Here is a 13,167-nt window from a genome sequence, read left to right as displayed (position 1 = left end):
ATGAAGGAATTCATACTAGGGAAAAACCTTATGAATGTAACCATTGTGGTAAAGCTTTCATCCAAGTTCCCTGCGATATCATGAAAGATCTCATAGTAAGGAAAAACCCTATGAATGATAGCAATGTGGGAGAGCCTTTATTCATCCCAGTTCACTTCAAATTCACCTGAATACTCATAGTGGAAGGAAAGCATAATGAATGAAAGAATGCACACTGAAAATAAATAAGCCCTATCATGTAAAGATTGTAGAAAAGCCTTTGAGAATCCTAGTTCTTTTTTTTTTAAACCTTCACTTGATTATGTTTTTCCATTGAGAGAGTAGAAATAAAAGAGAAAGACAGAGAGCAATATTGATGTGAGAGAAACACATCAGTTGGTTGCCTCCTGCACACACCGAGACTTGAAAACAAACACAGTGGAGAAAAGCTCTATGAATGTAAGGAATGTGGTAAAACTTTCAGTTCCTTCAAGTCTCTTAGAAAGCATGGAAGAACACACTAGGGGAAAAACCCTATAAATGTAAGAAATCTGGGAAAACCTTCCATTGTGTCACACATCTTGGAAGACAAAGGAAGTCATTTTAGAAAGAATCCTCGTGGATAAGGAATGAAGTAAACCTCTTTGCCATGCCTTTTCTCTCAGATATCATGAAATGTATATTGGAAAGAAACCCAATGGATGCAAGCCATGTGGGATAACCTGTAGTCATCCCAGATCCTTTCAAATTCACAGAAATTCTCATAGTGGAGAGAAACCATAGCAATATAAGGAATGTGGTAAAGCCTTCCGGTTCCCAGCTAGTTTTTACAGACATGTGAAAACAAAATGTATTGATAAACACTGTTAATGTGAAGAATATGGAACAGCCTTCATTTATCTCAGCTGTGCCACATGTGTGATTATCCATATTGGGGATGGACCCTAGAAATGTAAGAGGGTTAGAAAGCATTCATTTCTTCCATTTTATTGTAAAGGATGAAAGAACTCACTGAAGAGTGTTGGAGAGTGGGAATTTTTGAGCATGCTTCCAGAGAGACCGTGGACTATGCCCCAGATAGAGATGTCAGTGCTGACACCAGGCCAGGCCTTGAGATATGGTCTCATGGCCCCTTCCCAGCACGTAGGCCTTCTTTCATAGAACACTGTCAGCTCTCTGAAGAACAGGATGACCCTGTGAATAACATGGTCGTCATTGGCATGATCCTGACGTTGCTTGGGAAAAACTGTTTTGTCTTGGGTTACTTGTTCTGCAAAAACCGGATGTGGTTAATGTGCTTAAAAGCGGTCCTACACAAAGGGTCACTGCTGCTCTCTGGTCTCCCTGCGTGGAGAATGGCAGAGCAGTTGCCGGGTCGACCGGCCGCCTGGCTAATAAAGGCTCCCTAAATTTTCATTTGGTCTGGGCTCCAGCGGTCATTCACTCGCATCTGCTCCACAACAAAGAGAAGCCCTGTCATGTAAAGATTGTAGAAGAGCCTTTGGCCAGTCTAGTTTTTTACAAAATCACGAAGGGCCTCACACCCAAGAATAACTGTATGAACTTATGGAATGTGGGAGAGCCTTTCTTAGACATGTGAGAATGCACCTGGAGAAATAGTGTATACATATAGAGAAGGAGGGAAAGCCTTCAGCTGTCCCTTTTCCTTGTAATGGTCATGAAGAAACTCAAAGTGGAGAGTTGTAATGAATGTAAAAATGTAAGAAACCTTCATGTTGCCTCATATCCCTATAATACCATGCGAGAATGTACACCGTATACTTGACAACTGAAAAAAAAATTAATATTTTTTTCTATATTTTATTTTTATTTTTCCATGACCATTTATTCCCTCCATGCCCCTTTCCAACCCCCTCACCTCCCACCACCCCTACAGTCACCACACTGTTGTCATGTCCATAAGTTCACCCTCTTTTTTCTTTTTTGCTCAATCTCCACCTCCCCAGCCCCAGCCCCCGCCCCCAAGCTTAATTCCATTTTTCACCCACGTCTTCTTTGCGAGATGAGAAGGTCAGCAGAGTCTGTTCCCATGGTAGTTTGTACTTAGCATCTTACTTTTTTGCTTTGCTTATATTTTACCACATTTTTCCTTGAATTGCTATGAAAAGTAAAAGTACAGTGAATGCCCATCTTAAGAAAGGGGATGTAAGCAAAACCTCCCCTAATTGTAAAGAGAAATACTTGGCCTGTAGTCTAGTGCATTAATTACACATTAAATTCCAGTTTGGGGAAAGGCAAATTCACCCCTCAAGTGAATCAAGAGAATGTGCTTTGTTATATTTTTATTAAGTCTGTTAGTTTATACATGGAAAAATAAAATTCTTTGCTGAAGCTTGGAAAGCAGACTAGCCTGCGGTCTGTGAAGTCTGGTGTTTCCAGTAATTCAGTCGAGATGGGCCAGAGTCAAGAACAGCATCTGATTGGCTAGAGCATCCTCAGGGTTCCTGGGTTATTGGGGCTCCTGCATCAGGGGATGATGCTGTGACAGGGATGATGGGATGATGCTCTCACAGGGGTGATGGGATGGTGCTCTCACAGGGTGATGCTCTCACTGCAGTGTGCTGGTCCTGCTCTGGGCACTCGGATCTGCCCATTTGGACGCCACTGCAGCTCTGACCTCGCCAGAGGAAGGCTGCTGGGCTCTGCCTTTCTGCTGAGAGCCACTGTCCTAGGCCCTCCTTCCTCTCTTGCTTCCCCATCCCAGACCGTCTGTTTCGGCTGACACATTGCTCTCTCCCTCCTGCCGATGAATCATGGGGATCCCAGAGCTCCCCTCATCCTCACCCCAAACCTCTGCATGGTGGTCAGTAAGTTCTCAACCTCCTTCTGTGAGGTATTGGTAGGGAGGCCTGGAGACACAAGTCCCGATCCACAGCCAAGAGCTGTCCCCGGGGCCCTAATTGCCCTGGAAGAAACGTGTGGGTGACAGCCACTGACCCTGTCTCTAACACACTGTGTCTGGAAGAGGAAAAATGAATCAAAACACCTCTTTAGCTCGAATAGGGTTGGGCCTCAGACCCCAGTGCATGCTTGGAGGGCACTGGATTTCCTGCTGCAGGTCTGACTACCCTCAGCTCTGAGCCCAGGGACCACCCCCATTTCCATCAGGGTCCACGACCATCCCAGCGGTACAAGCATGAAGGACAGACCTGGAAGAGCCCAGCATTGCCAAGACTTAGGACAGATGCAGGGACAGCCTCCCCTTGTCTCTCCGTCCACACCCACCATGCCATCACAAGGAAGAAGAGAAAGAGAGAAGGTCAGGGTCTCGGGGGGCCATCCCAAGTCCACGTATAGTTTCTGAAGGAAGGAACAGGGAAGCCCCTCTGGCCTGTTCTGTACCTGTGATTCCGGATCCCCAGGAACGGCAAGACAGCCTTACCCTACCGTGAGCCGAGTGTGTCTCTGCCAGAGGGATATGCTGAGACTCTGTCCCAGCGGACGCACCAGTGCCCTGCTGTCAACACTGCAAGTGGAGAGAAACATCAGTGAAGTCTTATTGACTCCTTCCACTGGCAGTTTCTGCTCATTCTGTTTACATTTCACACAAACAACAACACTACAATCACGTGCTTGAAATTCATTGTTAAATTTAAAGGGAGTTCAACTTTTTGGAGACATATAGTCGCAGTAATTCACTTATGTAAATGCCATTTAGGAGGCAGTAATGGCCAAGTATTATTTTAAAACTAAACAGCAATATTGTAAAATACAGACTCCCTTCAATCCATGATTCACGTTGCTTATCGACTTACAACCATTTCTCATTTAGTCTGATGCAGAGCCAACTGCAGAGTCAAATGCAAGGCACTGATTCCAAGTTTCGTTTCATTTTAACAAAACGGGGAGATTTGGTTCTAAGCAAACACTTCCAAGGAGTTCTGGTGGTAAGCGTTGCTTCGGAGCCTTAACGGTGACCTGATCAAGTGCACGTGGTTCCACATTGCTCGGCACATCCAGCTACTGAGGGAAAACACTCCAAGGGCCCTTGCCAGAGCCTTTCAGACTGAAGCAAGTTGTGTTGAAGATGGGGAGGGGGACAGGGGTGGCGGGGGGGAGAGTCGCTGGGCCAGGCGTGCCCCGGGTTCTGTTGATAGCAGGAGGCACAGCCCAAATGCCTCATGTGGGAACCGGAGGTGGGGCCCACTCAGGAGGGTCTTCATGATGCCCCAGGAATGGCAGCAGCTCTGGGCGCCATTGGGTGGGCGTGTGGCTGCCACAGCGTGCCCGCCTCGGGGAAAGGCTATGCGGCTCCACACCTCCTCTCTTGGGACAATCCGGATCCCCTTCCGTTTAATCTGCTTCATGCTTTGCTGCGTGTGCAGTCACTTCAGGTTCTGGCTGGAAGGTCACGGATGCAGAGGCAGGTCCGGAGGAGATGGACCCTCCTGAAGGAAAGGGCCCAGCACCCTGAGCATCCCAGCAGGGCAATGGGGTGATCGGGAAAGGCGGGACAGGCGGTGGTCCTGGCCCAGGCGCTCCAGGCGTTGGCCTGGACTTAGAAACGCGAACCAGCCCCGACTACACCCACGCAGGACCGCGGGCCGCCCCTCAGCATGCGAGGCTGCTTCCAACTCCACCGGGCGCTCAGGACAGAGGACCATGTGGGTCAGGTAACGGCCCGGCCGGGAGCACATTTTGAAAGTTTACCGAAACTTACAAATTTTAACAAATTCTTTCAGAGTAGCTTGAAAACTGCACTGGAAGGAATTACCATTAGTGTAACTAACTGGTACATGTAAGCCTGTTGTTGGGTAATTTCCCCCAATGAAGAAGATATTTCAGTTAAGTAAAATAAGCCTAAAACATTCAGTATTTGGTAGAAATGTAAAACTATTATTTTGACATTCTGGTGATCCATTAGAATACGAATCATCGAGACTATTAGTCCTATATAATAAAGAGCTAAAATGCAAATGTTCATCACACCCTCATCCAGTCACGCTGTAACGGCTCAGACATTCAACACTGGAAAGGGAGAAATGGGGACCAGCCAGGCACAAATAAGCTTGTGAGAGAGGAATGGGGTCCAGCCAGACTGGCATGCAAACTTCCTGCCCCGCAGTAAAGCTGCCGCCCACAGTCTCCTTCGGCTGGGGCTAGCCTGGGTCCTGAGTGCCTGTGGCTGGTCAGAGGGAGGGAAGTCCAGGTCCTGAGTGCTTGCAACCAGTCAGTGGATGGGTCCCACATGCTGGGCGAGGCAGAGGCTGATAGGGGGATTAGGCCAGCAGGGGAGCACTTAGGGGTGATCAGGTCAGTAAAGGAGCAGTTAGTGGGGATCAGGCCAGCAGGCAGGCAAGTGGTTAGGATTGTGAGAGGCAGTTGGACATCCCCCAAGTGGTCCCGGAATGGAGAGTGTGCAGTCCAGGCTGAGGGGATCCCTGCACGAGTTTTTTGCACCAGGCCTCTAGTCCTTCCTATATAATAAGGAGGTGATATGCAAATTAACCCTCATGCCCTCACAAGATGACTGCCTAGGACCAGGCTGGCAGGGGTGTTAGTGAGGGACGATCAAATGACTGAACAGCAGGCTGCGTGGAGCAACCAGGACCGTGCGGGGGCCGTGAGGGGCTACCAGGCCAGCAGGGGGGCAGCTGGGGGTGACCAGTCCAGCAGGGGTGGCAGTAAGAGGTGACCAGGCCAGCTGGGGATGCAGTTAGGGGTGACCAGGCTGCCTGGGGGGGTGTATTTGGGGGCAAACAGGCTGGCAGAGGGGGCAGTTGAGGGCGATTAGTCCAGCAAGGGGGGCAGTAAGGGGCAACTAGGTGGCGGGGACACCAATTGGGGGTGCCCAGGCCAGCAGTGGGGGCTGTTATAGGCGACCAGGCTGGCGGAGGGGGGCATTTGGGAGTGACTAGCCTGGCAGAGGGGGCAATAATTGGTGACCCGGCCCATAAGGGGGGCAGTTGGGGGCGACATGGCTGGCATGCAGAGGCAGTGAGGGGCAATCAGACCAGCAGGGGGGACAGTTAGGGGTGACCAGGCAGGCAGGCAGGTGAGTGATTAGGGGCCTGCGGTCCAGGATTGTGAGAGGGATGTCCCGGATTGGAGAGGGTGCAGGCTGGGCTGAGGTGAATCCCCCACAAGCACGAATTTTGTGTACCAGGCCTCTATATAGTCACAATATATAAAAACCCAGGGTCTGTAACATCCACAGTGACCAAAGGCTCGACCGAACACCGGAAGTCAGTCTGCTGAACCAGCACTGACTGCCACTATGCGGGCACAGTGACCCAGCACTGACTGCCGAGGGGGCTGTGGATCAGGCCTGGAGATAGGCCCGGAGATGCTGACTGGCATAGAAACCGACAAATCAGAATCAAATTGGGGTCAACTGCAAGGAGCCAATCGCTGACTAGGAGGCGGAGCTTTAGATGCTGACTGGCATAGTAACTGACCAATCAGAACCAAATCTGGGTCAACTGTGAGGAGCCAATTGCTGCCTAGGAGCTGGAGCTTTTTATGCTGACTGGCATAGAAATGAACCAATCAGAACCAAATCTGGGTGAAATGTGAGGAGCCAATGGCTGCCTTGGAGGCGGAGCTTTTGATGCTGGCTGGCATAGAAACAGACCAATCAGAACCTAATCTGGGTGAACTGGAGAGGCAGAAGCTAAGGTATGGGCTGAGGAGGGATTTTAAGGGCAAAAGCTGCTTGGTGTAAGGTGTAAGCAGTTCAAATTTTTATTGACTGGTTTGACAGTATAGTACATATGGCTGGCTCTCAGTCCAGATATAGGGCTTATGTATTTTTGTCTGCCAAGAGCATCTCCTGCTGAAAAAGGCTTTCCCCTTCCATTTAAACAATCCTATCCTATATTATCTATCTATATTAATGAAAGGGTAATATGCTAATAAGACTGGGTCAACCGGCCTTCTTCCAGACATCTGACTTCTTTCCAGATAAGCCAAGGTGGTGAAGGCCGAGGCAGAGGCAATTAGGGGTGATCAGGCCTGCAGGTGAGGGCAGTTGCAGGGGAGATCAGGCTGACAGGGGAGGGCAGTTGGGGGCAAGATCAGGCTGGCAGGAGAGGGCAGTCAGGGGTGATCAGGCAGGCAGGGAGAGGCAGTTATGCACGATCAGGCAGGCAGGCAGAGTGGTTAGGGGCAATCAGCTAGGCAGGCAGGTGAGCAGTTAGGAGCCAGTGGTCTCAGATTGCAAAAGCCAGTGATCCCAGTGTCCAATTGGAGTGGGTGCAGGCTGGGCTTAGGGAACCCCCCTGCACAAATTTTGTGCATCGGGCCACTAGTGTGTGTGTATGTATGTATATGTGTGTGTGTGTGTGTGTGTGTGTGTGTGTGTGTGTGTGTCCTACTAATAAAAGAGTAATATGTAAATTAACCGTCACTCTGTGACAAAATGGCAGCGCCCATAGCAGATGCTGGCGGCAGCGCCCCAGCAACAGGAGCCCAACATCTGCTCCTTGGCCATGGAGGGAGGGGTGGGGCCACTGGCCAGAGGACTGGGCATTTGCGCCACGGCTTCGTGGAGGGAGGGAAGGGGCCTGTGGGGACGCGAGCCCAGCGTCCGTGCCCTGGCCATGCGGAGGGAGGGAAGGACCCAGAAAAATGGATCTTTCCAGTTCCTGATGCTGACGGAGTCCTATGGGTGCTGGGGTCCTCCACATGCAGCCCCCAGTCGCAGCCCAGCAGCCCCAGCCGCAGACTGGAAGCCCCCTGCCTGCAGTCCAGATGTAACCAGCGTGGCACCGTGGTGGGGGGGTGTCCGATGGGCACGCTACAGATATCAAATCACTGCCGCCAAGGCTGCCCCCCACCCCACACTCGCAAGTAGTATGGTCCAAGGGGGTGACTCCTGAGGCACAGCTCCCATGGCAGCTGATGTGCACCATGCTGGGCGGGGAAGCCTGACCTGAAAACCCAAGCCCCCAAGTACCTGAGCTGCAGGGTGTCGTGGGCCGGGGCCCTGAGGAGGCCCCAGGACAAGCATCTTCCCAGAGGCTGTGAGGAAGGAGAGGAGGAGCCTCTGGCTAGAGGCCGGAGTGAGGGATGCTGGCGTCTTTGCAGGCCGGGCTGAGGGACACCTCTCTCCCCCGCACCCCCGTGCACGAATTTCATGCACTGAGCCTCTAGTATATATATATAAAAGACTAATTTGTAAAGTGTCCTTGTGGGAGTTCAACCGGGCCTCTAGTGTGTGTGTGTGTGTGTGTGTGTGTGTGTGTGTGTGTATGTGTGTATGTATATATATATATATATATATATATATATATATGTATATGACTAATATGTAAAGTGTCCTTGTGGGAGTTCAACCAGGAGACCAGGAGTTCTATCGCTTGCTATAATGCTCAGTGACCACCAGGGGGCAGTGCAGAATGAAGGAAGGCCCTGGTCTTGACCACCAGGCAGACCTAGGGACTCTAGCCATGCACATATTTGTCCACGTAATTCGTGCACTCTGTCTCTAGTATCTAAATCCAACGGGATGAATGAGGCGCCTGGAAACAGGTGGAGAGGTGCCACTGGCTGGGACTTTGGTCTTAAGCTTCCAGAAACGACTGTGGGGATGGGGCGGGGGGCAGCCTGGAGGATGTGATGCTCAAAAGCAGGGTCCCCTGGCCCCAAATGTGCTGGGCAGAGATTGCACAGGGAAGCCAAGCTCATTCCAAGCAGCTGGGGTGGTGAGGTGGGAGGAGGCAGCAGGGTGGGGTGGGGTCCTGGGCATAGCCTTTTTTTCCCAGTCCCTACCAGAGGGCTGCTGGGCTGGGGCTGCACGGGGGCGGGTTCCAGGCGGTGTGCATCTGCTCCAGGAACTGAGCACTTCACCTGACATGTATATGCCTGGCATCACAGTCCTGGCACCATGTGCATCTGGGCGCCAGTTACAGGGCTCTGCTCTATTCCGCTGGGGCACGTGGGGTGATTCTCCCCTCCCTGCGGGTCCCCTGCCTTGGCTCTGAAGGGCTGTGGGACTTGGAGCAGCTGCAACAGGCAGGCCAGCCGCCAGCGTCCCACAGACAGACATGTGGCTATCATCACCAGGAAACCGACTTTGGAGGAAAACAATGGGATGTTTTGAATTTAGGCATTCATGATAGGAATGCAGGGATTTTTAAAATATATATATATTTTATCGACTTTTTTACAGAGAGGAAGGGAGAGGGATAGAGAGTTAGAAACATCCATCAGCTGCCTCCCACACATCCTCCAGTGGGAATGTGCCTGCAGCCAAGGTACGTGCCCTTGACTGGAATCGAACCTGGGACCCTTCAGTCCGCAGGCCGACACTCTATCCACTGAGCCAAACCGGTTTTGGCAGGAATGCAGGGATTTTTGAGCCTCTTTTCTTAGATGGATCCAAAGCAGATTACTAGAATACAGTGCCCTGTTTTACAGTGTACGGCAGTGATGGCGAACCTATGACACGCGTGTCAGCACTGACACGCGTAGCCATTTCTGATGACACGCGGCCGCTGAGGTGGCCACATGCCGAGGATGAAACATTTGCGAAATAATGCTTTTTCCTCAAAGTGACACACTACCTGAGTTATGCTCAGTTTTGTGGCGAAGTTTGACACACCAAGCTCAAAAGGTTGCCCATCACTGGTGTATGGTATGCTAGCATAATTGCAAAAAATCTTTTCTTAGGTATATTACAACACTTAATAAATTAATAGAAATATTACTGTGATCTTACCCCTGAGTGAGGTCCATCAGGCAAGACCCGAAACACAGTTCCAGCCCTACAAGAGCTTAGATAGTAAATAGTTACCATCGTTAAATTAATCTTGAGTAAATAATGACCAAACAATTCCTAATACGACTAAAAATTACTCCTTTTTTGCCTGGAAGTAGATTTGAGACTCATATTTAAAGACAATGTGGCCCTGGCTGGTTTGGCTCAGTGGATAGAGCATTGGCCTGGGGACAGAAGGGTACCAGGTTTAATTCCTTTCAAGGTCACATGCCTAGGTTGAGGGCTCCAGTTGGGGGTGTGCAGGAGGCAGTGATCAATGATTCTCATCATTGATGTTTCTATCTCTCTCTCCTTTCCTCTCTGAAATCAATAAAATATATATATTTTTAAAAGTCTATCTCTGAGAGAATGAAATACATTTTAAAGACAATTTTATTGTTTCTAATTTTGTTTTTTACTTTTTATAAAATGTTTTTATTTTTTGGGGGGAAAACCTCTACAAAAAACTTCACAACATTATAACAAAGAGGGAGATTGATGCTTCCTCTCAAGCTTATCTCTACATTAATCTTTAGAGTACATTGCAACAGTATGTCCTCCTTCCCTACTAGAAAAAAGTCCTCTTCTTCATCTGAATCATCTTTCAAGAGATTTCTCTGAGTCTCCTGGGAGGTGTTGGGTGGCTGTGGGAAGGAGCACAGGCAGTGGACGCCCAGTCCTTGTCCGCGGCTCCCACGCAGCCTGTTTCTAAAATTTTAAGGGTGGGATTCATAAACTGACAATGTATGGAAATAAAATGAATAAGTAAATTGAGAGACTTAGAAAAATGCATGCAGTAGATGGTTCTTTTTTTTTAGTAAATGCTTCTTGGTTGATGCTAAGCTACCACAGAGTTCTTGGATCTGTAGCTTTTAGCTTTACAATGAGTACAATCCTAGAAATCTGTTTCACCAACAGTTACATAGCGGAATCACTGTCAATCTGAGCAAGTTGCCTGCTTTGGTATTTTGTGGATATGAATCCTACCATTCAGTAAAAAGCTAAAAATGACCTGCCATGTCATGGGCCCAGATACTTCAATGACTTCAAAAAGGTGAAGGCTTTTTAGTTGAAGTTAATTGTTTGCAAGCAGTGAAACCAACTCTGTCTAACTTAAGGAAGGCAGGCATTTCTCTGAAATGGGGCAGATGAACACAGGCCTCTGAAAGGACCCAACAAGGGCAGCTCAAGTCCTGTCAGGGTCTGCCCTGGAATGGATCCCTGTTAACCAGGATCTCCCTTGGCTTTACTGCCCACAGAGTTGAATTGCCCAGATCTCTTTAGTCCCATGACCACCCCTAGGCCAGAGGAGAGGGAAGAGTATTGAAAGATGTTCCCATTGAGACTTAATGCAGAGGTAGATGGTGGGTCCCCAACGAAAATAGAGTTTTTGTCACAAAAGAAGAGAGAAGTGATATGGTGTGGGCAAAAACAAGAGATATGTTCTACAGGTAGGAAATGAAATGATTTGTCTTCGGGAGGCATCTTCCCTTCCCCTTTCACTTGCAGATGTGAATTAGAGAATGATGAGTGCTATTTTTTAAAATAAATCTTTATTGTTCAGATTATTACAGATGTTCCTCTTTCCCACCCCCCCATACTTGCCCTCCACCTGATTCCTCACCCCCCGCCACTGTCTTTATCCATAGGTGTAAGACCTTTGTCCAATCTCTTCTCACACCCTTCAGAACCCCTTCTCCCTGAAAATTGTCAGTCCACTCCCTTTCTATGTCCCTGATTCCATTATATTCACCAGTCCATTCTGTTCTTCAGACTTTTTATTCACTTGCTTTTTAGATTCACTCGTTGCTGGTATGTATTTGATGTCTTTTTGTTGTTCATAATTTTTATCTTTACCTTTTCTTCTTCTTCTTCCTCTCTTAAAGAATACCCTTCAGCATTTCATGTAATCCTGGTTTGGTGGTGATGAACTCCTTTAACTTTTTCTTATCTGTGAAGCTCTTTATCTGACCTTCCATTCTGAATGATAGCTTTGCTGGGTAGAGTAATCTTGGTTGTAGGTTCTTGCCGTTCATCACTTTGAATATTTCTTGCCACTCCCTTCTGGCCTGCATAGTTTCTGTTGAGAAATCAGCTGACAGTTGTATGGGTACTCCCTTGCAGGTAACTAACTGTTTTTCTCTTGCTGCTTTCAAGATTCTCTCTTTGTCTTTTGCCCTTGGCATTTTGATTATGATGTGTCTTGGTGTGGTCCTCTTTGGATTCCTCTTGTTTGAGGTTCTGTGTGCTTCCTGAACCTGTAAGTCTATTTCTTTCACCAGGTGGGGAAAGTTTTCTGTCATTATTTCTTCTAACAGGTTTTCAATATTTTGCTCTCTCTCTTCTTCTGACACCTCAAAAATTGAAATGTTGGTACTCTTAAAGTTGTCCCAGAGGCTCCTTACATTATCTTCATATTTTTGGATCTTTTTAAATTTTTGGTTGGGTGTTTTTTGTTTCCTCATATTTTTTGTTTCCTCATATTTTTTGTTTTCTCTGGTTGGGTGTTTTTTGTTTCCTCATATTTCAGATCTTTGGTTTGATTCTTGGGGTACGTTGATCTACAGTTGAGTTTCTGTATATTCTTTATTTCAGACAGTGTATGTTTAATTTCTGACTGGTCCTTTTCCATTTTTTTGACATTCTCATTGAGGTCCTTGAAGTCCTCATCAAGTTTCTCCACAGTTTTTAGAAGATTCTTGAGTAACCTTATAAATGTGGTTTTGAACTCTATATCATCCCATAGTTTACTTTCCTCCATTTCTTTCATTCGTGACATGTTTCTGTGCCTCCGCATTTTCCCTGTGTTGATGGAGCGGCTTTGTGTTGTAGGTGACCTATAGGGCCAGTAGCTCAGCCTCCCCAATCACCTGAGGTGGATGGTCTTGGTACACCCCTTTATGAGCTGAGTGCAAAGTCTTGGTGTAGTTAAGCCTTGATTGCTGTTGGTACACTGAAAGGAATTGTCCTCCAGGCCAATTGGCTGTGGGGACCCACTGTGTTTATAACTGCTGCGCTGGAGACACGCTTCTGGTGCAGGACTTGTTTCAGTGGGACTTTGGTACTCTCTGAGTCCGCCTCCTGAATGTGTCACTTATGGATGTGAGGAGTTGAACTCTGTCTCACACTGACCTCTAGGTTCACTGGCTTCTGGATCTCCAATGGAGTGCAGGTCAGCTACTGTCTGAGGCCACTCTGCAGGAGCTACAGGAGAATTCCAGTCCTCTCCTCCCTGCTTGGGATTTGGAGATTTTGGAGCTGTCTGAACTGGTTGCTAGGTTAAGCGGCGATCCATTCATATGCAAAAGCCACTGCTTGGAGCTTCGGTGAGTTTGTAGGTTGTGTGGGGCAGGGTCTCAGGGCATCACTAGGCTAAGGTGTGGCAAACAGCAATGGCTGGGAGCCAGCCTTCCCGCGCCTCCGAGCGCGACCTTGCGTCTCGTGCCCAGCGCAGCCAACAATTATTC

Source organism: Eptesicus fuscus, chromosome 6, assembly GCF_027574615.1.
Source record: "Eptesicus fuscus isolate TK198812 chromosome 6, DD_ASM_mEF_20220401, whole genome shotgun sequence".
NCBI classification, from domain to species: domain Eukaryota; kingdom Metazoa; phylum Chordata; class Mammalia; order Chiroptera; family Vespertilionidae; genus Eptesicus; species Eptesicus fuscus.
Note: the sequence above shows the minus strand (reverse complement) of the source record.